General features: G+C 37.9%; 1 protein-coding gene and 1 pseudogene across 2 annotated transcripts in view; both read left to right on the top strand.

The window, feature by feature from the left end:
• Window positions 1–23,447, top strand: part of TPRG1 (tumor protein p63 regulated 1) — a gene marked incomplete at its 5' end in the record, with an annotated part of 100,164 nt that overhangs the window by 45,494 nt on the left and 31,223 nt on the right. The window lies entirely within an intron of this gene.
• On the top strand, window positions 5,185–5,850 carry LOC308242124 (ORM1-like protein 2; annotated as a pseudogene). Its single transcript has 2 exons — window positions 5,185–5,330; window positions 5,531–5,850. The product of its transcript is annotated as an ORM1-like protein 2 (transcript).

Genomic DNA, 23,447 nt, shown 5'->3' with positions numbered 1-23,447 from the left:
CTAATGTAAATGTAATTTCAGTAAACTTTAAGCAATGATTTAAATTTTTTACAAAAGAATCTCCACTTTCTGGTGATTTGCATGTGTGTGTGTGTGTGTTTTTTTTTTTTTTTTTTTTTTTTCTGAACTAAAGGGAATTAGGCTTGTTCTTCAACTTGGCAATAGGTATTTCTCATCAGTTTAAAAACATTTAGAGAGAGTTGACTGATTTTTGCCATATTTGAAAGCATGCAAATAGTTATCAATTTTTTATCTTAAATTTAATTTTGATCTATTCTTTTTCTAAAACAGATAAGAACCTCTAAGTTTTTCCAAGAGCATATCTTGAGAGTTCAGTGAATTTTGACACATGTATAAAAATGGAAGTTCATTATTCACTGCAATAATTATAATACACAAACCCTCTTATCAAATATTTATTGAGGTTAAGGTACTGCATGCATTTATGCTTTTTGATTGCTCTCAGAAGAACAGAATAAAAAATGTATCCCCTCTAGGGAGGTCTGAGGCCTTTTCCTTTTTGACTGAATGCCTCTAAATCAAACTTCTGCTTGACAATTTGGTTCAGACACCAAGCAGTACGCATAAAAGAAACATTTCAAGTCAGGTTCAAACAATCTGTTCAAATAGAATAAGCATGCATTGGGTGTGAATACATGTACATCACTACGTTAGGTGTTATGATTTAGAACTAAGCATCACAGTCAGCGCTAGAAATAGTGCATATTTCATTAGCAGAGATAATGAACAGCTATGCTTTAAAGTGCAATAAACTTATGTCATTGCAGAGGAGTTGACACTATAGCAAATTCATATAGCTGTGGCTGTATCTGGGAAATATAAGGAAGTGGTATATGACACGACCTTTAAAGAAGGGATACCAGGATATGGTAAGGAGTAGGTATGTAAAGAGAGGGTTAGGGAGAAAACCTGGTCTAGGTTGAAGGTGTAGCAAGAATAGAGTCACGTGGTCAAGAAATACCAGGAAAATGCAGAGGATAGTGAGTGGGTGCAGTTTTGCTTGAGTGTAATGAATGCATAGTTAATGATAAGGCTAGAAATAGGGCCAGATGAAGGATGGAGAAATGTTTGTACATTCTTGGTAGCATGGAAGCTGCAGTTGAATTTTAAATGAGGAAGTGAATCCATTACACACACACACACACACACACACACACACACACACACTCACACTTGACATGATTTTCCTAGATCAGGTATTATGTAAACTATTGAGAATTCAAAGAAAAACAGAAAACCTCATACTTTAAAATCTTCTGTGGGACAAAGAGTCAAATATAATTATTTTAATATAGTTATGTGTCCTGAAAGATGCATCTTGTTCTGAAAGCTAAGGGAATCATGGAAAGTTTTTTAAAGGAATTGAGCCTTAAGAATTGAATGAGGACTTTCGAGGTGGAAGAAATGAGAGATGCTGCTCCAATAAGACCCTGAAAATAGTTTGTGTGATTGCTAATATAAGGAACCCTGGGAGGAGAGATTCCTGCAGAAGGATGGGAACAGGACAATGAGGGAGGAAGGGAGACCCATTAGGAAGCTGCTGCAATAGAACAGGGAAGACAGTGAGAACCTGAACTATTTAGATGTCTATGAGGATGAAGAGATAGTTACTCCTACAGAAGAGGCAGTAGCAGCAGATGTTGATTTGATGCTGTAACTGGGGACTGGGGTGAGAATTGCAGAGTGGGGGGGAGCATGAGAAAAGGAGTTAAAAATGGCTATAATTGGAAGTCTGGGAAGCAAGGAGAATGGTGCTGTTTTTAGGAGGAATACAGCAGTCAGGAGAAAAATGTTTCAGGGGAAATGTGTGGAATTCAGTGTTGGGTCACTACTAGAAAGCCAAATTTCCATAAAACCAGGCCAGGAGCAACACTTCTTGATGTAATAGTTTCTACCTTTTATCTTTTGGAAAATTTCAGGCCATATGACAAGTGCTGAAATATTGCCTCAAACTCATGTTAAATAAAGTATTGATGTCTAAGGCAAAAATGACCACGTGCATTAACTACAAACTGTGCAAACCAGTTATCAGTTCCTATATAGATGCTCCTGGAATTATGGTGGGGTTATGTCCTGATAAAACCATCTGAAGTTGAAAAATATCATCAGTCAAAAGTACATTTAATACATCTAATCTACTGAGCATCAGAGCTTAGCCTAGCTGACCTTAAGTGTGCTCAGAACACATACATTGCCTTCAGTTGGGCAATTTTCTTGAGTTTTATCTAAGAGAATAATCACCTTACTCTTCTCACCAGGGGCAAGAGACATACTCAGATGGACATTTTGTAGGTGAGATGGGATACACAAACACATAAGAATATATATATTAAGAAAAAACACATACACACACACAACACAAAAATGCTGGCAGCACAGTACACTGCAGAGTATGGTTATTTACCCTCATGGTTGCAAGGCTGACTGGGAGCTGCTACTACCCGTGACTCCCTGCTGCTATCACACCTCATGTCACTAGCCCAGAGAAAGGTCAAAATTCAAAATCTGAAGTATGGTTTCTATTGAATGAGTATTGCCTTTGCACCATTGTACAGTTGAACTATGCTAAGTAGGGAACATTGTACTCTTTCTGGTCTTGGCTTATGGATGTTCTAAATAATAACATGGGATTATTTATGATGATAGGTTGGCACTTTTCAGCAAGCTGCTTTCTCAGTAAAGGACCAACAGATACAGGGTTTTCTCAAAACACCTAATTTTCGTTTCTTCCTTCTTTTTTTCAGTTAGTGAGTAAAATTAGGGACTAGTGGACCACAAGTATAGATTTAATGACCCCACATGCTTTTGGGATGAATCATGGTGACCTCCTCTCTGTGCTTCCTCATTACTTCATTTCCAACTCCATTTCTGTCTCCACTATAATTGCAGCACTGGGTGAGACGCTGCTAGAGGAGGAATTAACTGTGGTGGTTTGGCAGCAGAAGGATAGAGAGGAAATAACATGGAGCAGGAGGTTTGTGTGAAACATGTAGCCTTGTGGCTTTCTGCCCAACCAAGGCAGCTTCCACTACAATTTCCCGCCCTCCTAGGGCTTTCAAGGCATTGAGTGCAAAGTAGAGGTAAGTCTACATGAGGCATTTGCACCAAACATGATTATCTGGATATGCAGAGGCACTTTAAGCACACACACATTCTCAGAGCTATTACCCTAAGATCTCAGGGAAAGTTTAAAACCACACATATGTTTCAGAAAACAGTAAATATAAAGTAAGAAGAGGACTTGATTTGAGTGGTCTGATGGTTTGTGGAGAAAAGAATGCAAATAGCAGGATGAAGGTAAGAATGGGAAAACAACATAGCTCAATTCTATTAGAAGCAAGAGCTTTTTTAAAAAAATGTCTTTTTTTTTATTTGTGACTGAAACCTCCAAAATCAAAATCTGTCACTAATTAGGACTTTGCAGTGGGTAAACCAGTATACAGAACATACAAGACTAAATAAATGAAGGTGTATGGGCTTAAAGTTCTAAAAGCCAATTAAGGAGATCAATTGTTAGAAAACAATTGAATGTATAGGCAAGTTTAAAAAAAAAAAAAAACATATTGAGGAGCATGGATAGCATTGATCCATGAACTAGAATGTATTTCACAGCTTTACTAGTTCAATCCCACATTCTGCATTAGAATCACTAATATATTAGCTTGGAACTGGGTCACTGGTGTGTGCCCCAACATGCTCAGAAATGGGGAGCTCACTGTAGCCACATAGAGCCTAATTCTTCATATCCATAAATATGTTTCAGACTTATGAACTTTAAATCATGTGCTTTCTCAGATGTGTGTCTCCAGGCTGATTGACCCTCTTCACAGAGGGCATTCACTTATATCCAAGTTCTCTGTCACCATGCCCTTCTTTGTACCCTTGGTTGCTTGATTTATGTTGCAAGGTGTCTTCTTTTCATGACACCTTGTCTTTGTGGAGTTGAAATAGTGCTATGACCCCAAGGCTCAGGAGCAGTGAAGGGCCTGGATAACCTGCTGCCTAGACTATTAGGTCTAGTTCCTAGGGTGAACATTTGGGTAGTGGTTGCTGCTCCCTTGTATTAGGAGAGAGCCTCAGGGGTCCAGAAGTTGGTAGGAGTTTGCACTGTCATAGCCCTTTGTCTTCTAGCCCAGTATGAGGTGTGGAAGCTGGTGCTGAAAAGCAGATCACTCATCCAGATCCATAATGTCATACTTTAGTAACATGGTAAATGATGCTATGAACAATGCCTATTTCTATCCATCTTGTTATAGTCCATGTGCTCACTAAATAAGGCTGGATGTGGTATCATGGAAAGAGACAAGTGCCAAGCACCTATGCTCTCTGTGTTCTTAAGAAGTGTGTACAGAGTATAAAATAATAAAATTTCAAAAGTCACACTGTTCAAAATGTATTTGAAGTTAGGTATGTTTTAGGCTGGAAGTCAGCAAACTTTTTCTCTGAAGGAATAGATAGTAGACAAATTAAACTCTTGGGACCACCCAATATCTATTACAACTACTTAACTCGGGCTATTATAGAGTGAAAACAACAATAGACAATACATAAATGAATGGATGGGGTTGTGTTCCAATATAGCTTTTTAAAAAACAACAGGCAGTGGGCCAGATTTGGCCACAGGCCCTAGTTTGCCAATTACTGCCCCAGAGGGTGGACAGTTAGCATAGTGGAGAACAGTCCTTGACCACCTACGATGAGGCCCTGTTCTGACCTGTTCAACATTCCTATGTATGATTCAGTTGATGGCAGAGGACACACCTGGTAAATCTGCAAGTTTCAGGAAATCGATGTTCTGTAATATATTTTGCAATGTGATTATGGTGCAGAAAGCGACAGCTATAGTCTATTGGAAGAGAGCATTGCCTTCTGAGTTAGATGAACCTACTTTAAATTGTAGGTTTGCCACTTGCTACTTGGGGGAATTCTTCCTAACTTGCGTAAGTTATTCAGCCTCTCTACCTTTCTAAGTTTTATATTTTTCACCTATTAAATGGGTATAATTTTACTTGTGTCAAGAGTTGTTGCAAGGATTAAATTACATGATGTATATAAAGTATTTAATGCAATGTCTGACACATAGTAAGCTATCAGTGAAAGGTAATATAAAAAACCTGACTCGAGTGCTGTGCCCCTAGCCAGCCGGCTATTGAAGCTTGCAGGATGAATATGGGGGTGGCACACAGTGAAGTAAACCCCAACCCTAGAATGATGAATAGCCTGGGCCTCTGGCTGGCCATGTCATCTTGGTAGGACTGCTGCCTGTTGTTCTACTTTCATCCCCTTCATCAGAATTCCTGTTGTCTGGAAACAAGGATTATTTTAATGTTACAGCACTGAAAAAAAAAAGTATTATAGTGTGTTATTTAGCAGAATATTTACAAGTTTCTGTTGACCTTGTTGATTGAGCATGACTGCTAAATATTACATAATAATAAAAAGCATTTATCAAAACAGTCTTGCAAAGTAATTCTTTGAATACAGAAACTTGCATAATTTAACCCATCAGCATTCATGTTGAACCACATCATCCATAATTTGGCTATGTATGTCTTCCAACATATGGTGAAAAGAACACCCTTAGAGACCACTGATCAAGAAAAGGCTCAGCTACTGACACACTGGGAACAGATGGACTACGGGCTCCAATTTACTTCTTTCTGCAAATTCCTCAGCATCTCTTCTATTGCACTCTACCTCCTAGCCAGCTTCTACGCCAAGTCTGATGCTGCTCACTTCCTCATCAACATAGCCTCATTGCTCAGCATATTGCTGCCTAAGTTGATCTGATTTCAAGGGGTTCGTCTCTTTGGCATCAATACATACTGAGGGATGGGGCTGGGGATGGTGTTGTAACAAAACGTTTTTCCCTTTTCCATACTGTCTTCTATATATTGAAAGCCTGAGAACTATATAATTGCTCCCAAATTTCCAGAAGAAAGCTGGTTAGAAATGTGGCTCCCTGGGCCTAGCCCTGTCAGGAGCAGGCTTCTATGAATCAGAAAAGGCAGGTGAGGTAAGGGATAAACCACAGCAAGAGGCCATGTTTGGTGATTTTTTCTATATCTTCCATCCCCATTACCTTCCAGTTCTGTTTTGCTATGTATTTTCCTTATAACAAAGGTATTTTTTTTTTCAAAAAAAAAGTAAAAGAAAAAGAAAAACTTCACTGAATCAAGAACAAAAACAAAGGAAGCCATCTGGTTTGGGAGAGAAATACATAAGCTGATTCATCACACAGAGGCAGACTTCCCAGATTACTACTGCAGGTTGTTAGAGACTTGTTATCAAGTGTAGATTATGACTTTGAATAGAACAGTGCAGAGAGGTGATTCCCTCTCTAATGAGGCATTTATGGAAATTTACAAAGGAGGACATCTGAATGAGAAACTAAATAGTATTTAGCCCTTCAGATAGGCAGATGAATTAGAGCACGAGGTCTCAAACAAAGAGTAAGAATACTCTGGTAGATCACAGATCTTTATCCAGAAGATCTTTGAGCTGGATCTATAACCACTTCCTCTTACTAGTATCTCTTTGGTTGGATAGGATTCCTATTGTAGAGAAGGGGAAAGAGTAGTGATTATTATTATACCTTGTCTCTTGCTACATAGGGATTTTGCTGTTAATGTAAATCCCACATCAGCACCAGTTATGTACAAGACTGTCTCCATGCTAGACTAGAAGATATTTCATATGATGAACTAGGTCTTACTTAGTTTTGGGTTCTAGCCTAGGAGTAAAAGGTTTTTAAAAGTATGAGTGTCATACTTGAAATAATAGATTAGCTAAGAAAAGGTATATCATAGCCCATGGGATAGAGTAAATATTAAAAGGGACTGTGGTCTAGTCAGCAGAGGTTTTTATATGTTCATTACAAAAGAAAAACTATTTTAAAACTACCTAGTACTCATATTTATAAAATAGGGAAATAACATTAAAATAAAATGAAAAATGAGGAAATAGAAATGAGTAAAAATATAAAGGTAAAGGTTAGCACAATAAACATATCATCTAAAACCTGATTCATTTTAAGACAAAACAAGGAAGATAAAGCTATTTTTACTACAAATAGTAGAATATTAGTAGTCACTAATATCACTAATATTACACAGAAGTAGGTAAAATTAGGAATGAGGAAAAGGTAAAACCACTGTTCGAGAATTTAAAATAATAATAAAAGAATACCACATATAATTTTGTGTAAAAATATTTGACATCTGTGAGGAAACAGATGATTTCTTGGTAAAATACAAAATTTAAACACTAATACAGAAAGAAGAAAACTTGCTAAGACATATTTTCATAGAAAATATTAGAAAAATGAGTAAAGATATACCAAAAATGCATCCAAATCCTTATCATTACTTTCTTATTTATAAGCAACTAGGATTCTTTAATGTCCTTGAAACTATTAGAAAAACAAACATGAGCGTCATGAGTGAGAAGAGACTCAGACAGTTCCTTTAATACATTTATTACTAGTAAGAATTGAAGAACTTGTAGCTCCTCTTGTCTTTCTCACCCACTTCTTTCATTTTTCCACTCCCCTGAGCTGTGGTATAGAGACAAGCTCCTAAATCTTTCCCACCTGCAACTCTATAAGGCTAAAGGAAAGCTGTGCAGATGGAGACATGGAGAAGCCTTGGCTCTTCCATTAAATGAAGCTGATTGTACTAATGGGAAGAATATAGGACCTGCAAACAGCCTGGTTTCAAGCACTTACCGTTGCTGTTTCCATTACATGTAGACAAGTTAACTCTTTGGAATCTTAGATTATCTCTGTAATATGAGGATGATAGGGTTGTAATAAAGACTAATGGATAGGGTACATGTAGCAGACAATGTTGATTACCTACCCAACAACAACTTACCCCTTTCTTGCATTCTAGTTAGAACTAGTTTTATTTATGTATAAACTCTTTTCTGAAAAGTCATGTGATTCAGAGAAAGTAATCTTCAGATTCAATACATGTGAGCGATTTGTAAACTCCCTCCCTGGTGAGCTAATGCTTTAGGCACAAGTTAATCCAATTCAGGCCTGATAGCTAACATGTAATGTGACTTACTAAGATCCAGATGCTGTTATAATTCATCATCCTATGATGTAAATATTATTATTAACTTCAGTTTATAAACAAAGAAACTAATGAACAGAGAGGTTAAGTAACTGGTCCAAAGAAACACAGCTAATTAGTGATAGAGCTGGATTCAAACTCAGGAGTTTGGCACCATAGTCTGTGCTTCTAACCATTAAAATAATAGTGCCTCTTTTATAAGTGAAGATCCTCTGGAATTCAAGGGAAGCTTTCTTTCTTTCTTTTTTTTTATGGAAAGAAAGAGCTCTATGTTGTTGGGTCTACATGTAAAACCTGGAACAGCTTTAGCTATCTTGTTACCATGAAAGAAACTAAGGTGAAATGTGGAGGACAACAAAGCAGAGAGATTGAAAGAACTTGGTTTTTAAAAATGACACTTAGCTCCTGAGCCAAACAACCCTAGAGTTGTGTTATTATGGATTTGTGCGTGCATGCTTGTGTGTGTGTCTGTATGTGTGTTATTGGGACACTGCATAATTATCTAAATTATGCAACACATATAATTTTATAAATATAAAATCAAAATGGAATTGACATTTTTTCATCTTCTGTAATTTCTAATACAAATTAAATTATGCTTGGGTTTCACATGGACTGAGGGCTAGCTGAATAGGTAAATTTTTTCTCAGTGACTTTAGCTTTCTGGTTTGACTTGTTTCTGCTCAGGAAACTACAACTGTCTTTGTATTTTTTCCTCTTACCCCAGGATACAAACCAGTACCCAGGAGAGACCTTAAAAATCACACACAGATTATAAATGGTTGCAAAGAGGCTGAAAGAGTTCCCTATCTCAGGGCAATGTCAGTAGGTATCATAACCCTTTCCAAAATAAATGAAGCACAAACAGTGGAATTTTCAGCATCAGCCAGTGGGTGAAGTCGGTGTTATTTTGGGCAGTGGGTGATCCAGGCGCTCCTGAAATCATATCTTGTAGGAGGTTGTATGTTTTTTCAGCATGCCAGGCCAGCTCTGCTTGCTGCTTCTACACACTCTCCTAACACTTTTATCTGCCTGGACATGCAGCTCAAAAGGCAGAGAGAGTGGAGGAGAGGGCACTCAACATGTGGTTCTGTGCCTCGTTTTGTTTTTGTCTTGCTTTTCCTATATCTCTCCTCTCTCTCATTAGTTCTCTCTCTCCCTCTCTTTCTTATCTATCCCATCTGTCTGTCTGTCTGTCTCAGTCTCTGTCTTCCTCTTTCCTTTTCCCCTCTTTCTCTTTGCCTTTCTTTTGTAGGTGTTTTAATGAAATCATATGTTCTGGATTTTCTACAAAACTGTTTGGGGGGCACTTCAAAGAACACATCTCCCATATCCGTGTTTTGATTACTTTGAGTAGGCATACACAGCTGCCTGCCCCCCCCCCCTTTTTTTTTAGTAAAACCACAATCTACTCGGCAAATCACTGCTTTTCATTTTGCTGGCTGGAGGGAGAAAGGATGAGATAGACGGGATGAGAATGTGGAGGGGGGGATGGGGAGATAATGACAGATTTGATGATAATTAATATTTTCTGTCTTTGAATAGTGAAAGTCTCATCCAAGTCCCCCAGCCAAGCTCAAGTTAAACTCTTGGTGTGTGGGTTTAAGTGCTCTGCAACCAGGCATGCTGGGGCTGGTTTAGAGGGAGTGATCCTATATATGTGGAATTCTGTGGTTCTCTTTTATTATTATTACTGAGTAAACCATGCATATCTAAAAAGGAAACTTTAAGTCAACCCACTCTCAAGGTGAATTAATGTATTCGGTCTGAGTTGCCTCGCCCATAATTTAAATTATCAGAAGGTTTATGTATTAATTATTAAAGGTTTTGGAGTTCCTCGACCATTCATTTTCATTTCTATATCAAACCTCACTTATTTGTGCCTCATGTTTGTGCTTATCTTTTAATGTAATGGGACAACTTAGATCTAATGGACTGGTAATAATCTTTCAGATCCATTAAATAGGTATTCAGCTTCCCTCAGAGTTTAGGACTGGGAATGTCTCCAAGGTAATTTCCTGGTTTTATTCTGTTGTTTTTCTTCAAAATAGCCAATTAATAATTTACTTTATAGCAATAATGGAGATGAATAAACAAAATAAGATTTTTTTAATAATATGATTTGTTGGAAATTTTGATGCTATAAAATTAGAGTACTTTATTTTTTTTAACGAATGTGTTTTAATACAGTAACTGAATGCAGTTAGAGGTGACTGGCCATGAAACTGGTATCTTTAACCATTTTCTTAACAATAATATGGGATAGAGTCATGGAAGCCTAGAGAGAAGTTATTTTCATGACGGAATGGTCAGCGGCCACCAGTCAAGCACTCATTTCACAAAGGTTTGTTAAACTGAGTGAGACATGGGAACTTCACACTCATTGTTTCATTTAATCCTCATGAGAATCCTGGGAAGTAAAAATTATTTTTTTTTCTTTTAAAGAAACAAAAAGTTAGGCATGAGGAGATGACATTATTTGTCCAGATCACATAGTTAGTAAAGTTAGTAAGTTGCAGAGCCAAGATCCAAAGCTAAACCTTGAGTTACATAAAGCAAAGATATGGACCAAGGGATTAACACTTTAAATTTACTTTGCTATTTTCATGTTTGCAACAAACAGGAGATTGGACACTTCCCTACTTCTATAATCAGAATTGTATTAAAAGCAAGGGCAGACCAATGATATTTAACAAAAAATGGATGCACAGATAGTATAAGGACAGGCATCTGTGTAGTCCCACTCATGTTCCCTAACTCTTGGTCAATGATTCTCATTAACTTCTGGAGGACAGCTTCCTGTCTGTTACCCAACCCCAAATTTTCTTTCTCTTTTAAATTCCTCACTTTTTTTTGAGATGATTTTGGTTATTTTTCTACAATACTGCTTGTCACCTTGTTGGGAGAAGACAGGTGCTGCAAGCAGTTTGGAAAGTTTTGTGCACTTTGTTTTATGAATCTTTCTTTTCAAGGTCTGCCAGACCTGTGAAAGGTGGACCCTCAGTGGTGAGTGCTGCAGGGTTCCACTTAATGATAGTGTGAAAGCCTTTCTGTGTCAGAAAGGAAAGGGCCCTTTGACAACAACAGTCCCAAAGTGTTCTGTGGAATATCACACACATCAGAAGGACATTCAGTGCTCCAATTAAATGAAGACATATTCGATTGCATAGAGTCAAATAGATTTATTACTCATGCATTTCCAGAATGCCTTAGACTAATGTGCATTGAGAATGTCTAAAAAAAAGTGTTTCCCAAAGTTCTAGATTACAGTATGCATATACAAATGTGAATACGGATCTTAATTTGGTCTGAAAATCTTATTTCTTATAAAGGAAAACTCAACTCTAACTCATTTTTTTTCATTTCCTGATAAATTTAACTTTTTAAAAATTTTAATATTTTTATTGTTAATAGTATAACAGATATAAATTACCCTCCTTATCCCCCTCTGTCTAGTCCCTATATCCCCCAGGCCTAGCCCATGGACACACTATTGTCTGTGGCCATGGGCTATGCATGTAAGTATATAAGTTCTTTGGTTTATCTCTTCTCATCCCCCACCCCTGAGATATGTCAGTCTGTTCCATGCCTCCATGCCTAGGGATTTATTTTTTTATAAATTAATTTTATTCATTAGATACCACAAATAAGTAAGATTATGTGATATTTGTCTTTCTATGATTGGCTTATTTCTCTTAGCATAATAATCTCTAGTTCCATCCATGTTGTCTCAAAGGGTAAGAGATCCTTCTTTTCTACAACTGCACAGTATTCCATTTTGTAAATGTACCACTGTATTTTATCCACTCATTTACTGATGGGCACTTGGGCTATTTCCAAATTTTAGCTATTGTAAATAATGCTGCTATGAACATAGGGGTACATTATTAACTACCATCTTCTTTGACTCTAATAGCATTTTTGTCTAACTTTGTGTCCTAATACCATTGTAAACACTTTGCTCCTAACACAAGGCTATCTTCACAGTCAGGGCACAATGAATCTATGGTGAATAGATATGTCACTGAATACTAGATCTCAGAACTCTCTGTGTCAGAGGATAGGGTTTTTCTAATTTATTTAAAAAAATCAATTTGTTTCCATATTTTTCTAGATTTCAGATAAAATTACTGTGTATTATTTTTCTATAAATGTCCCAACCAGTTAAGATTCTCTGAAAAGAACAAGACAATACTTTGCTGAAAGTTATTAAAATGCTTGTTTTTGTAGTAATCTGAAAATGTTGTTGTGATATTAGACCACCATGAACAGGAATGAGAGGGAAAGTGGAAGTCAGTAGATGGGATGAGAAAGGAAACAAGAAATACCTTAGAGCCCCTGCCAGTTCAAACGGCAGTGATTTCTCTGGAGAAGTGTTTCTAATATCTGAGTACTTTGCTCTGGGTGCTGTTGATTTCAGAGAAGAAGTAGTCAGAGCTGCTGCTGGTACTGCTTGACTGTTCTAAGTGCTGAAAGCATCACAATATCTATCATTACAAATGTTATTTTGATTGAAGATGCTCAGTTGATGTTGCCCAGAAAAACCGTTGGGCTTTTGTAATGACTGCTTAAATATCAGCGTTTTCAATGAGGATTCAATTCTTGAAGCATAAACATAACTCAAATGTGTTTATCTTTGATATTTCCCCCCACCCTCAATTTATGGTATAATTTTTAAAGGGGGAAGTTTTTGAGGTGCGAGTGTGGGAGAAAATTTAGAGAAATGGAGTCTACAATGATGAACTATGACTTTATCACCCAACTATGGAATCATGTAAATTAGCATTTTTATTTTTTAACAAAAAGTTTATATCAGAAACAGTGTCAAAGGGGTGGGAAGAGAGACAGAGAGAGAGAGAGGAGACAGAGATATATCTCTGGGTGTGTGCATATGTGTGTACTCACTAAAAGTTCAGCTAAATAAAATTAAGTTTCAAAATTTTTAAATTTGTACCAATAATGTATCTGCTTCCCTTTTAAAATGAGTAATATATTATATGTAAGGAGCAGACCCTGCTATTTGTGATAAACTGAAATAGCAAAGCCTATATATTCTGGTTAATTCTTTCTGGAATCTGTAGTGACATTGCAGCTGGAATTCAGAGCAAAACTCCAAAGGTCAACATGTAGTGCAAAAGAAAAGAAATGACTAGTATACCATACAGGACTAACATAAAAAAGTTATATATATTCACCATATCATTTTGAGACGATTTGCTCATTTTTTTAGAAGGGGCAAACCCACTCAATGTCATGATCATAAATCCCAAGTAATAGACACAGCATCAGCTGTGTAAAGGAACTTGGGACTCTGTACTCCATCTCTTTTGTCCTCCACCAACCTTGAACTTTTCTTCATTGTCACCTTCTGTCTTTCTTATCTCTTCCCACCTCAGCCAAGTTGAGGATCCTTGTAGGCCTAACCTGGGCAGAGGAAAACATTTCGAGCCAACCTTCACTTTCATAAATCCTGAATAGAGACTTCATTATCATACAGAAGCAAATTCACCTTCACAAGGGCGGTGTGCTGTGGAAAGGAAAGAATTACTCAGCTGTTACTGCGTCTTTCCAGCCTCTGCTTTGTGTGCCTAATACCTTAAGTTGGGAAAATAAGCAGCTTAAGATGGTTTTGCACTAGAATCCAACTTGTTAAGAGGTGGCTGAGTTTATGAGTGCTTAGGCCTGTGGGTGAGCATTTATTTTCCAAATCCAAGCATTTATGGAAAATTCTATCCTGTGTCACTCAGCAATGTGCAGGGAAAGTCTAAGACTGAAAATCTAGGCTGAAGATAGCTGATTGGACCCGTAGAAAGTCTGGGGGCTCATGACGGGAAACACTCCACACCTGCATTTCTTCCCTTTGGCTGTCTCCACCTGTATACCCCACAGGCATCTCAAACTCAACCTGTCATCTTCCTTCTATCTCATGTTCCCCAACAAACCTGCTTCTCTTCTGCAGGCCTTTATTTATGAGGATGGCCTTTTTGTCCTCATAATTATTCAGGCTTGAAAATTCTGTCATTTTTGTCTCCTTCTTCTTATTCAAACCACCCTACCCCCCAAATCTAATCAGGTTGTTAAATTCTGTCAAGTTTTTTTTTTTTTTTTAAATATGTTCTTATTGATTTCAGAGAGAGGAAGGGAAAGGGAGTGATAGAAACATCAATGATGAGAGAGAGAATCATCCATCGGCTTCCCCCTGCATACCCCCATACTGGGGATGGAGCCCGCAACTCTTTAATGTGCCCTGACTTGACCAGGAATGGAACCCATCAACTCTTGGTTCATGGGTTGATACTCAACCACTGAGCATACTGGCCAGGCCTGTCAAGTCTATTTTTGCCACATTTCTCACTAACCCTTTCTACTGTTGTGTTTACTTTGGTTTTTTAATACCTCTCACTTCAATGATTATGATGGTTTCCTGAAATTTGCTTAAATGTAGTGGTTAAGAGTGTGGACTATCCAGACCTTCTATGTTGGTTTAAGGTCACGTTCAGCCACTTAGTGACTGTATAATCTTTGGAATGTCTCTTATATTCTCTTTCCTTTTTTTTTCAATCTATAAAATGAAGATGATGATCATCTGTTCAGCAGGTCCTCAAATACTGCCATTTTGTTTAATGTCATTTCATTATAACATTGATGAGGTGCCTTAGGAACTTAACTCTTGTTTATATCAATTAGCCTATGGTAAAATTAGGTTCATTATACCTTGTCAAGATTATCTTAAAATACCATTCTGATCAATTCATCTCTCTGTTCAAAATTTTATTAGTGATGCCCCATTATCACCTTGTCTTTCACTAATCAGATTATAGAAGAGGTTTGAGATGAAGCCACTTTGGAGAACCTTTGCAGATGTCTTTTGAGTTCCAGAGGCTGAAAGTCAGATAAACCCCCACTTAAAATAGAGAACACATGTGCCCATCTTGGGCTATCTAAGGAGTTAACTGGATGAATCTGGGGAATTTTTCTCTGATTGTGTGACTGGACACCAAGACAGTTGCATTTTAGTTGGAAAACCCCTAAGTAGTCCCAGTTTTAGACCAAGATCTGACCTGTAAAATTTTTCTCAACTTAGGCAAATTGATTTTCTAGCTCATAGTTCCTTCATCCAACAAAATAAAAATCATAATGGGAATATACTAGTATGAGTCAAATGAAATGATTGGTTTATATGTAAAAACACTTTGTAAATTTTCATGGAGTTTCCTTATCTGTGAAATTGAGATAATATATCCCTGCATAAGGTTATTCTGAGGATTATATAAAAAAATCTATGCAAATAATTTACAAAGTGTTTGAAAATATGATGCCAAAGGAAATAAGTATTTGGCATCATCATCATCACTATTACTATTCATATTCTACACCTATAAAAGGTATGACTTTATTATGGTAGCATTTTCATTATGATTTTGCTACTAACTTATTTTTAGGGTTGCAAAGGGAGAGGAGGATTGAGAGAAGGATTTACTAATCCCTATTAATGATTCCTTTAACCCCTTGGCAAAATCTTCATCTCAGAAATTGAGTCCTTAATTATAAGAAATTTTGAGAATTATAATTTGTTGGCATAGTGCTTTGTTTACTTTAAAGTGGGTTCATAAATATGTATATCATTAGTCCTAGATAAAACCCTGATAATTAAGCAGAATCAGAATGATAAACATGAATTGGGAGGTAGACACATTGAAGCATGGTTTTAGGCTGTGGTCACAAAATAAGCTTACAATGGATACGGTGGATCCATCTGGCTGCTACTGCAGAGAACTCCCAGACCTCTGGTTATGCCTCTGCTATTCCATGGCTGCCATTCCAGGTGAGCTTCTGGAAGGCAGATATTAAAAGAACACAGATGGCTTCTAATTCTTCAGACACCAAGCAGTGTTCAAACACATAGTAGACCTTGATGACTACTTCTCAAATTCATGTTTTAAAATATCTCTCCTGCTTTTTTTCTTCATAATTCTGAATATAACAAGGAGATGTAATTTGTACGAAAGTTTTCTGCAGCATCAGTGTAGGAGCTTCAAAAAGGGAGTTAAACTTCTGTAATTGCAGGATTTGCAACAGAATATTAAAGGTGATTATCTCTACGTGGTGATATTAGATGTAATTTTCCTTATTTGGGGCTTTTTCTGCTTCTCTATACTTGCCACCAGTTTTCCTCCCATTACATTTTATGTAAAAACTAGAGACTCGATGCACAAAAATTCGTGCAAGAGTAGGTCTTCCTTCCCCCGGCTGCTGGCATAGGCTTCCCTCTGGCACCTGGGACCCGGGCTTCCCTCCTCTGGCCACTCACAGGCACCTGGGACCCGGGCTGGCTTCCTTCGGGCCCCGGCTTTGTCAGGAAGGACATCTGGAATGACGTCCAGAAGACATCTGGTCTAATTAGCATATTACCCATTTATTATAATAGATAGTGATTATATTAGACTGACAACAGTGCCACATTTTGGAGCTGGTATATTTCTCCTCCACTTGCTTCTTGAAAATGTCCTGCACCTACCTGATTCTCTATAAAATAAAGATAATAAATAATAATAATAATAATAATAATAATAACACATCTTATAGGATTGTGGAGGGATTAAAAGAAAATACATAATGTAAAGATCCTGGCATATGTTAGGTGATCAATTACTCTATGTCTGCCACCACCCTTATTCTTCTTCCTTATTCTTCAAACATATAATGGTTTCAGGCCAGAAAATTTTTTCGTTGTAACTCTACATTTTATATAGAACTAAACATACATATTGCAAAAACAACTAAGCAAAAGCTTTATGGTGACAAGTTACTCCAAATCTCAGTTCTTTCTTACATATATTTGATGATAGGTTCTTACAAAATAATTAAATGCTACATATCAATGCGCAGGGAAGCAGGGGCCAGATTCTCAGAGAAGGAAGGTGGGAAAGCACTATTTTGCAAAGACATCCTTAGATGTGAGGAGATGGATGAGAGTGGCCTCTGCAGGGTGGAGGACTGCCTGTCTTCTGGGACAGGCCAGGATTCAGGCATTCCAGGTCCTACATCTGCTTGTTTTGGCCCTTATGCAGATCACTCCATCTAATAGGAACCTGTAACCTCTGTTTTAGAGCTTGGGCTCAGTTTAGGCAGCTCTCTAATTGGTTTATGTCATTCATTAAGGAGTTCTTTTCTTTAAAGTTGGAGACTTAAAGCCAGATTTTGAGGAAAGAGTCAATGCCACCCAGTGAGAACAAATAGAGCACTGTTGCTCTGAGTCTGTATACCCTTCTGAATTCTGCTCAACTACACCAAGGTTCAGGGTAGGTTCCTTCTTGAACCCTGCTTGCTACACTAACTAGAGTCCTCTTTTGTCTAAGTGGTATAATACATTGGGTCCGAGCCTCTCTGCCAGGGGCTGGACCTTCTTGGACACCCAGTCTTAGACAGAGAAACCATGAACATGGGTGTATAAGAATGAGTCTGTATTATAGAAGCCAGTAGCCATATAGCCATCAGACAAAGCAGTTCTTCAGAGCAAAGTTCTATACAGGCAGCCACACACCGACTAATGAACAAATACAACTTTCCCACAAAAGCAGCATTAGTCTCTGTACCCACAGCTATTATCTGTGCAGCCACAAGCTGCCCCTAGACTCACCACCTCACATAGTAGTGGCACCTGGACTCTCTGCCTCAACAGGTTCCCCAGTCTCTCCAGCCTTTCCTGCACACACAGTAGCTACATCCTCTGATCCTGCCTTTTCTCCCCAGCCTCTCTCCTGTCTCCAGTATACTGGCTGGTTAACAACATGTATTATACCACTTAGACAAAAGAGGACTCTAGCCAACAGTGACATCATATTTGGATTATAGAAGGGCACAGTGTAAGGTGAGATTGCTGTGGCCTTGCAGCTGTGTATAGTGCTTGGACACCCTGGTTAAAATTCTCATATTCAGAGTGGCCTTGGCTATCTGGTGTACTATCAACAAGGCCTCCACACTTTAGCCTTGGCTATCTGGCAACTCTGGCATAGTTCCCACACACCCCTATCTGTTTTGTTATTCCCCATGTTATAAATAAGGGGACATGGGCCTCCTCTGACAGTGTCCTTTGCTTGGCTCTCAGTGTCTACAGAGTTGGAGGCCTTGTCTGTTTGGATGGTAGTCCCTCCCTTTCAGCCTCCACCTTCACATACTTCTAAGGGCACTGGAGGCAATGAGCCTATGGGAGCCAGCCACTATATTCTTTCCTCCTGCTCTGGGGTGTGGACAATTAAAGAGTTTGTTCACTCCTGGAGAGGGTTTGCTAGAGGGGAGGTGGGGGAAAATGTGGCAGGAAGAGGAACAAAGAAATATCCAGGATGGTTTGCTATGCCTCAGACTCCTCAAACTCAGCAAGTCCAGGAATAAGCTCATATCTCTCCCAGACCTGCATCGACTGCTCTAGTTAAGGGTACTTCCGTCTTCTCACTCACTGAGGATACAAACCTCAGGACCACAGAATAGTTGAGAGAAGGATTTACTAAACAAGAATTTACTAAACAGTTTTTCAAGGATGTTTACAACTTGAGGTCAAGGTCCTATTGTCTTTGACTCTGTAGTCTACCTCATTCTCCCTATAGAGGCTCTTCACTAGTCTCCCTTATTTTATACTCTCCAAAATCCATCCTGCCCTTCAAGTTCTGACCACTTAAGCTTCTTAATTCAAAGCTGTAGTCAAGTGCATATTTCTCCTCTTATTAAAAGTTTTCCTCAGCCCCCAATTGTTTATAGGATAATGCCTTATAGGATAAGGATAAACTCTTTAGCCTAGTTTTCAATATCTTCTATTACTTGACGCCAATCTACTTATTGAGGAAGTCAACCTTTTTGCTGACTTCTTCCTTGTGTAGTAGGCTTAAGTCACACAGAAACATTCAGCGGTTTCTGTACAATTCTTTATAATTTTTTATGGAACTACTATATTAAGTTATAAGAATAAAAAGGTGGCTGGATATCTAATACATGTCTCTTTATCAGTTTAACCTTCCTACCAGATGATTCTGTGCCTGGGGGACTGACTTCTGGTTTTGAAGACTGGAGTTTAAGTTTCTAGACAATGAGCAAAGTAAAGCAGACTTAAAATCTAGTATTTAGATACTGTGCTACCTCTGCAGTGATATGTAAGATCTTATAGGTGAGGAAAAAAAGAAAAAGAAAAACCAAGTTCTTTCTTAGAACCAGTTCTAAATTATGTAATAATCATATTGATGGCATAATATCACCATATACAATAGTAAAATTTGTTCTTGGAGCCCACTTTGCTTCTTTGGGGTAAGAGAATCAACAAAGGCAGAACTGGAATGATAAGCTACCATGATTGAAATACTCTTACCCTACAAGACTTTTGTAAGGAGTTTGGCTGGGAAAAACATACTACCAGCCTCTAAACCCTTTGTAGACACGAGAGTGGACTGTGTATCACAGAAAGGAATATATAGGCCTTGAGGTCAAGCAAACCAAAGAGAATACTTCACTACTGTTAAGTAGGCTCTTTGAATAGTTTGGTTTCCATTTCCTCATCAATATAGAAAATAATATCTACTTTGGAAGCTTGCTATATGATATAGATATTTAGATAATACATACAAAGTGTCTATTAATAAATAGCAGCTATATTTCTTATCATACCGGGCCATAATTATCAGAGAGAGTTTGCTTTATGCAAACTGTGTGCTTCCATGCAGATATGAATGCTCCCTTTTCTAGGCCACCTCCAATTACTCAACACACACACACACACACACACACACACACACAGGGAGGTGGGGAAAAATGTCTTCCTCATTCTAGAGTGGAAAGGAACTAGTTAAAGACTTTAAGCTCAAGGATAATATTCAGTATCTACCTCATTTAGGATGAGATATAGAGTCACTCTAATACTTTCCCACACTCATGATGCATGCCTTTGTATTATGTCCTTCTATTTGGAATAACTTTACTTTTAATATTTGAATGTGCACTTCTTATTATGCTTTTATGTTCCAATTGCCATTTCTTTCAGGATTCACTGAACCTTGAGTCAGTAATGGAGTCTCCCTCTCTATAATTATAGCTTCTCTTTTCATGGTTTTCTCATACTACTTTTTTTTGAACACTTACTATTTCCTGGTAGAATTTGAAATACATAGGAATTTCCTTATCTCATATGAATGTTGCCTGGGGTAGTGTTACATTGTCTCTGTGGCTTAAACTGATAACTCATTTTGTTTAGTATTCAGTACTTAGTTAACATAAACTCCATTGGGCACTCTCAGATTGCAAAAAAGGCCAACTTGGTCTCATTGACCTTTAAATAATTATGAAGAAGCTACTTTGCTATTCTGAATCATTTCTTCTCACTCTCTATAGAAATGTATGGTGATATGGTAGAAGGAGACTGAAGTTGTACCCAAAGCATCTTCAGAGGATTGTATATAAGTGCAAACTTTAATTATAATGATCAAAAGTTCCCAAGGGTGCACACTGCTGTACTAAGCATGGTACACGATTAATTAAAGACCATGTTCAAAATCTAGCTCTTACAGCCTTTTGGATAATCTTATAATGCAAATAGAATTAATTTTGCCAGACACAGAAGTGTTCTGCCACCTCTTAATTATGTTGTGGAAAGATAATTTATTTGGTTTTATTTTTAGACTAGAGGCCCGGTGCACAAAATTCATGCATGGAGAGGGGAGTCCCTCAGCTTGGCCTGCACTCTCTCCAATCAAGGACATCCCTCTCGCAATCTGGGACTGCTGGCTCCTAACTGCTCACCTGCCTGCCTGCCTGATCACCCCTAACTGCTTTCCCCTAACCGCCTCTGCCTTGGGCCCCGCCACTTTGGCTTTGTCCAGAAGGACGTCCAGAAGAATGTTCAGAAGACATTCAGTCTAATTAGCATATTACCCTTTTATTAGTAAAGATGATATATTTATTTTTGCATAAGCAATTTCTTAAGCTTTGGTCAGGATAGGGGATTATCTATCTATCTATCTATCTATCTATCTATCATCTATTTATCAATTCATTTATTTATTATATGCTTGGGCTCTCCCTCCCTTGACTCAGAAACTATTTCTAAAATGGACACATTTTAAGATGAGCTGGTAATTTAATGCCTGTCTTACCAGAATATAACACATTTAATTGTTTTTGCCTTGAGCATTTAGCCTAAAAAAGGCATCAGGAGGGTGTGGTTGTTGTTTTTTTTTTTTATTCTCCTGCCTTATAGTTTCTGATCAAACGCTTCTTTATGAAAGATCAGGTGCCAGAGGTGTAATTTAACACTGAGCTACATTTTTCATGTCTTCTCTCTTCAAAAATCAATTGGAAAATCAACTCCTCACAATGTATTCAAACAGTGAGAGGAGTGAAAAAGACTTAGAAATTAGAAACTGTATATGCAGGTAAACTCCAGGTGAGTCAGCAGTGTGGTAAATAATCAATACAACTAGTGTTTTGGGGTAAATTAGCAGATATGCATCCTCTGGAAGGAAGGAGGGTGTTTACACGACATATTCCACAGTGATTGGATCACTGCTGGAGTGTTGTTTTCTTTTCTAATGAGGACATTGGAAAACTGGAACATATTCAGAAGATGATAACCTGGCTTTTCAGGGGCTTTAACCTAGTCCAATGAGGAATGGTTGAAGAAACTAGGTGTTTGTTGTTGTTTAAATAAAGAAAGAGAAAGTGATCAAAAGAGATATTTTATGATAAAAAAATTATCACTGCAAACATTTAAATAATTTTAATCAAACTTAACAGTTTATATTTTCTTAATAAAAATACATTTTCTTGGTAACTGCTTTTTGGTAATTCAACCATATAATAGAAAAGCTGTTTGAATTGAATCCTTTGGAATTTTCCTTTAATTGCCCTGATAGAACCCTCTTTTCCTAGCTTCCTACCTTGAAGCAGGTACAAACCATTGTGCCTTCCACTCAGCAACCAAGACCCCAGTCCTAGGCTCACAATGTAGACAACCCTGCTTTGATCCTTATCTAACTATGTCCATCCCCACAGGGTGAGGATCCCTCAGGGCCAAGGCATGTGCCCAACCACAGCCCATGCCCCTTTCCAGGCTACTTGTTAATAGGACCAGTGGCAGACTCATCTGATTTCTTGTTAGAAGTACAGAGTCCAGAACCTCAGGACCCACTCCACCAACTGAATCAGAATCTGATTTTAAATAATTACCCCCAGGTAATTCAAACACATAAGGTTTTGCACTGTTCTAGTCCACCCTCTGGGTACCTGAGACCCTAGACTTCTCTGTCCAAGTGGCCTTGTTTTTGCTTTCAGGGCCTGTCCTTCCAAGAGCATGCCATGATGCCAATGGACATACACTTAGGCCTGAAGGGTGACCAAGAAGTTACCATTTGGAGAGTGGACCTATAGCTGGAACTTGCAGATGTGGGCTGCTTGTTCTCACTTATGTATACAAAGCTGTCCCACTAAGGAACTGAGCACTAGAACTGAGAAACAAGAGGGAAGATCTTAGATCTCTATCTTTACTATTGCTCTGGACCTAGGTAGAAATAGAAAGCTCTACAGTTGAAGCAAATCTTAAGTAAAAATGCAATCATAAAAGTCCAAGCTCATAAGTATGCAAAACAGTACTATTGCAACATGAAGATAAATCAAAATATCCCCAAGTAAACGCTAGCTCACTTACCCAAAGTAAATATATGGTGGAATGCAGGTAAATTAGTGGCATTTCAGGAAATGTTTGGAATATCTTAACTTTGTACATAATTTAGTATTTCACACCATCTTCTTTCTTTGTGTCCTCCACCTCCTCACCACCTCACCAAATTTATGATTTGACAGTTTTGGGTGAATGCAAAAGAGACTAGAAAATTCAGAAATTTCTTCTCTTATTATATACTTTTCAGAGCTCTGCTTTAAACCTCTGATGATAGGCACCAGGAACTCTGCATACCAGTCCTACAATAGTTCCTCTAATTAGACATCCTTACCTCCATTTTGCAAATGAGGAAACAGACTATGAGGGTTAAAGTGGCTTACTCAAGATCATGTAGTAAATAAAGGCACTGAGGTTTGAACCCAGGTCTGCATCCTCTAAACTCTATTGCTTCTTTCATTATATCCAAGTGCCTGAAAAATAACATGATTTTTTGTTGTCTGAATTTTACTTGTGATAGGTAGAATATAACCACTTTGGGCAGAGATGGAGAGGATCATGAACATGCAATCTTGCTAAACACTGAATGGCCACACAGATTATGGCCAAGAGGGAAAATGATGTTAGTTTGTAGACTACATCTGTGTGTGGAAGTTAGATGGAAATTCTTGCTTGTCCACATAATGCATTATATG

This window comes from Plecotus auritus (assembly GCF_963455305.1).
Source record: "Plecotus auritus genome assembly, chromosome: 2".
Classification (NCBI taxonomy): domain Eukaryota; kingdom Metazoa; phylum Chordata; class Mammalia; order Chiroptera; family Vespertilionidae; genus Plecotus; species Plecotus auritus.
The sequence above is the reverse complement of the archived record's forward strand: the minus strand, read 5'-3'. Positions and strand labels throughout refer to the sequence as shown.